Here is a 5299-nt window from a genome sequence, read left to right on the forward strand (position 1 = left end):
TCATCCAAATTACAGAGTTTATGGTTGTCAGCTGGAATTTGAAATGCTGAAGCCTGGTTTCTAGGAAAAGGACGGCTAATCATACTGGGCATTTCAAAACTCTTGTCCATCAAATGGTTAAGAAGATTTGTCGAAGTAGTTATTATGAATGTTCAAACCAGTGTCATGGTGTCTGATATCAATTTAGCCAATTATAGTCATTCATTATTGGGTTTTCATCCTTTCATACATGACCTACCATGATGACCATCAGGACAATAAGTTGCAGGGGTAGCAAGGGTAATAATAGGTGAAGGACCAATTACGGACTTAGGGTGTGTTTGGATAGCAAAAGTGGAGGGCAAGGAAGGGGAGGGGGAAGGAGGGAAGGGAAAGGGAGAGAAGGGAAGGGGAGGGGGAATGAGGTGTGGGTGTTTGGATACAATTTCCCTCCAAATCTTGCCTATTGTGGAGAGATTTTGATTAGGCTTGGAGGAGGGAAATTGTATCCCTCCAAATCTCTTCCCCTCCATTTCCCTCCACCCTCATTTGATATCCAAACAAAGGATTTTAAATCCCGTACTCTCCCTTCCTTTCTTTTCCCTCCAAATCCTTCAATCCAAACATACCCTTAGTGACTGGATTCTTTGTAGAACCAACATGGGGGATTGATTGAGATGAAGAATATATTGTAGTCATGTAGGGGACTAAATCGAGATCACAAAATTACGTAAATGCAGGATATAGTGCATTCATATATATTGCATTCATATTTTAATCTACAGCTGATGATTTGAAACAAGAACCTCTTCATCAGCCTCCACCACATCCATTTGTGCTACTAGTATCAAACCTTCCACATACAAATTTTCGTCAATTGGTGGAGATTAGCCCGTGGCATTAACGATAAGCATTTCAGGGCCATTGCTGAAGGCAAAGTTGGTAGATATATTCTTCTCAGCAAACCAGCAGCTATATAATTTTTTTAATGTCAGGATAGAAGTAGAAACTCTGCTCCCTGATCCCAAGTCCTAACAGCATTCAAAAAAGTACTTGCCAGCAGCTATAATCAGCTGTACACGAGTTTTCTTCTTCTTCTTCAACCCACCATCATTACTGAAGGTATGTTTCTTACAGAAGTTCAAGATTTGCTGCATAGGATGAAGATGCAGAAATTCCCTCAGCTCAAAAGTCTTCAGCAAGTTAATTATCTGTTTCCTGAGAGCTTGAGCAGTAGACAGAACGTTTCCTGGGATTTCCGTTCACATCAGTTACCTTTTTGGTAAAAGGTATAAATAATTTGCCCAAGCATGTGTGCATTATGAGCATGAGAAAGAACTGAAAGCTACAAAGTCTAGAAAAGAGAGAATATATCCTCATAATCAATTTTGACAAAACAGAACTTAAGCTAACCAATATGCGCCACAACACCAGTCATGAAAAGAGCATCTAAACACACTTAACGACACGGTGTTAAATTTGTCTGAAGACCTAATAATAAACATAAACAAATGACGACTAAACTAAATCGATTTCATAATCTAATAATGCTGGCTTCCCTAGCCTAATTCCTCATAATCTTGATTGAATCAATGTTGAATCTTGCCATATAAAAATCACAACGAACCATTGTATACGATGTTCCGATGATCACATTACTAACTTGAAACCTTGAATGCTACAACAAAAACAACAACAACAACAACAACAACAACAACAACAACAACAACAACAACAGCGACAATGACGGCTCAAATAAGCATACACCCCACTATAATCTATGTTGACATGCTTAGTCTCATAGAGCTTAAAACTATAATAAACCATGTACCCATAATCCAATGCACACTTAAAGAACCACAAAACACAGTCGTTTGCATTCAAAAATTACAACCAACAATATATTCAAAATTCAATTATAATTGTGTTTCAAAAAAAAGATCCAATTTTAATTAAATTGAATCCCAATAATACCATTTTCTGGTGATTGATGTGAGTTTAGCTTCAACTGAGCAACAACAACAACAATAATACGATATTATCCTAATGCCTCAAGAACTCCTGCAAATTGCGGGGCAAGGGAGGGTCGGATGTACGCAATCGAATCCTTATGCAAGCAACACAAAAAAAGGTTATTTTCGAATGACCCATGATCATAAAAGGTACCAAAAAAGGGGGGAAAGTACAGGAAATATGAATTGGGAATTACCTAGATACATTCAAATTTCGCAAACGTAGAGGGATCGTATGATGTACTAAACTGAAGATAACTTAATCTAGAAAATTAGGGTTTGTTAAGATGTTAATATTTGGGTTTTTTTTTTCTTCTCGTGAACATGGTCTTTAATTTTCATGTTAACGATGTTGTTACTGTTGGCGGTATCTTGAGAAAATAATGAACGGAAAAATTTACAGAATCAGCAAAGATAGAAGTCGTGGCGTGATAAGAATCACTGTCTAAAGTTGAATTTGTCCCGCTCGATATACACAGCCTTTTGGCAACCAACCCCCAGGGTTACACGGCGTTCAAGCCCCAGGGTTACACGACGTTCGAGTCTAAGGTGTACGACAAAGACTCAGATTGAGGAGTAGTAACAGAACGTTGCCCAAAATCAGCTATGGAAATAGAGTGTAGAGAGACAGATAGAGAGAAGAGAGAATTGTTGCAATTAGTAGATTATACAACTGGTTGTATGTAGTTTATGTACAACCTTTTCAATGTTGTCGAGTTTTGTTATAAAGTTGTCGAGCTTTACTAACAAAATTGTCGAGTTACAATACAAAGTTATTGAGCTTAAGAGGAATAATTATTAAACTCAATAACTTTTTAAATTAGCTCAATAACTTATAAAATAGCTCGACAACTTTGTGTAAAGAACTCAACAACTTTGAGGCGGTTGTACAATGCTAATATACAACTGGTTGTAAGATAGTATTTGTGGAATTGTTGTGATGTGTGTTCTGAAATGGTAAAAAATGGGAGTATATATAGGAGATGCAGGAAGGATCCAGAAACCATAATAAATTGTCTCGTAAATAGCAAGTCAGTACAGAAGACCGCACTTTCAGTTTAGGAACAATCATTTTCGGAAATTTTGCAAAAACAATATAGAGAATAAGTGATCGGACTTCCAAAAACGGCCTACGGCACGCACCGCAGGTGCTCTACCAGAGCCCAAAGCCCGAGCCCGGCCTGGCCCGGCGTGGCGTGCGCGCGTGTGTGGTGGTATGGTCCATTTACCACTACATATCTAGTAGTCCAATACAAATGATCACTTATAAATAACTACAATACTCCAACATATTTTATCAATGTGGGATTCTTTTAAAGCAAAACTAAGCAATACTTCCAACAATTCCTTCTAGTTCGTTAACGAGTCTCGGTATAATCTTTTCATGCGTATTTCAAATTCTTTTTGTTGTTCATAGAGTAATTAAAGTATATACTCCATATAATTGGTTACAACGTGTTATCGAAACTCAGTATCACTCGACATAGTCTTGTTTTTTTGTCTTTGATTTTATTTGTTCAAATTCCATTTGATCAATAACTGGTTTGTGGACATAAATTCCATTTGATCAAAATAAGATTGGTTGAATGATTGGTGATGCTTAAATAGTCCATGGCCGGTAAAAGTCATTGACCCGGCAATGCCCCTTGTATAGGCACGACTCTTCTAATCATTTCGCTTGGGAAAGGGTCTTAGAAGAGCCAAGAGCGTTGACCGTTTAATTAATGAGTCTTAGCTTTGATCATTGGATACCATGCTCTATCAAAAACTCATATACACTCAGATCAACTTAGGTGCAGTTATTAATTTAATAAGTACAAGACGTTTTAAATTTTAATTATTCTGAACCGTAAATACAACGGTGTTAAAACTTTTGTGGAAAGGACAAACTAAAATTTGCAAGGTCCAGCTCGATCTGAACTTGTTAAGGCATATCCTCGTGAGTTGATATACGTAATGTGTGTCATATTCATTAATTCAAACATAGGACTCATGCATGCAACTTGGTTACTGAATTAATTGTCTAGTTTTCTGGAAATACAATGCACCTAGGCTAAGTTGATCAAGAAGCAACAGAAAAGCCTATAAACAGTACAAATAAAGGAAACGTTGTTGTTTGGTGTTCATTTTATAGAATGATAGACACGTGCTCTGTGATGTGTCTTTCATTTTCAACAGAGCCAATATTATTGGAATATATCTATCCTACTTTACTACTCTGTTTTTGTGTCACCAAGTACATTACCGCATCTCTGCTTGTTTTGCTCATCTCTCCATGCATGACGAGTTGACGACCTGTCAAAAGCTTACCGATACCATGAATCCGGTCCAAGTCGGAAATCCAACTCCTTAGAATCAAAAATTTAGATGAACCGAAGCAAACTCGACCCCACCTTTAAGTCCGGAATTTAGGTGAACTAAACCAGCTTTGATTGTTCCAACTCGCACCTGACCTAACACGACCCCTGACTTGATATTGTTGACTCAATTCACTCGATGACTGATAACCAAAATTAGCTTACAACTTATAAGACCAAATTACCCTTATCTTAGTTGTTTTCACTTTAAAAGTAAAATAAATACATTTACGACAGCCTGGTTCGATATAACCAATAATTAGCTTATAAGGCCAAATTACCCTAACTTCAGGTAAATTGTAATGACTTATTACTTCCAAGGTAAATTATACCCATAGTTACTTATATGTTCTTTCATATTTGACGGTTTTATATGCTTGTTGGCAAGGGGGGCTACAGAATAGTAAAGGCTGGTAACACTCCCAATCCAAATTCAAAAAAGTAATCAAAATTATCGATTTCTGCTACCCGATTGATTATGAACTTGAGGCTAACAAAGGTATAATATTACGAGAAGAAAGTTTGTCACCCCAAATTTTCATTTATTTACCGCTCGCTCTCGATCTCTCTTGTTACAATTTTAGTAAGTGTATTATTCACGTTAGACGTGGGAGACCTAGAGTATTAGACTAGTAGACTATGTGAGTATGTGACTATGTAGGTCCATGGAATTGTATTTGTTTGGTCTTATAAAGCGTAATAAAGTAAGTTTACATGCATGCATGGTATCAAAATTTGCCGTTATAAATGAAGAATTTTAACTGATTCACCTAACTACAGCTGGAACAGTAAAATTACGCAGCTTCATTTGCTTGTCCAGTGTATGTAATTAAGACTTATTAAGAACTATATTTGGTTTCATTGTCTTGGACATAGCACCCACATATGTGGTGTTGGATAGCAATAGCTTCATTTAATGTACTCCATCTATTGCTCGAAATTGTAATCGTT

General features: G+C 36.9%; 1 long non-coding RNA gene across 1 annotated transcript; it reads right to left on the bottom strand.

Moving 5' to 3' along the window:
* Window positions 1-683: 683 nt before the first annotated feature.
* On the bottom strand, window positions 684-2410 carry LOC141612287 (uncharacterized). Its single transcript, XR_012529068.1, has 2 exons — window positions 2189-2410; window positions 684-1228 (listed from the first exon to the last, which is right to left on the bottom strand). It is a non-coding gene; the product is annotated as an uncharacterized LOC141612287 (long non-coding RNA).
* Window positions 2411-5299: the final 2889 nt, after the last annotated feature.

The sequence above is a fragment of the Silene latifolia genome, chromosome 11, assembly GCF_048544455.1.
Source record: "Silene latifolia isolate original U9 population chromosome 11, ASM4854445v1, whole genome shotgun sequence".
In the NCBI taxonomy this organism is placed as follows: Eukaryota; Viridiplantae; Streptophyta; class Magnoliopsida; order Caryophyllales; family Caryophyllaceae; genus Silene; species Silene latifolia.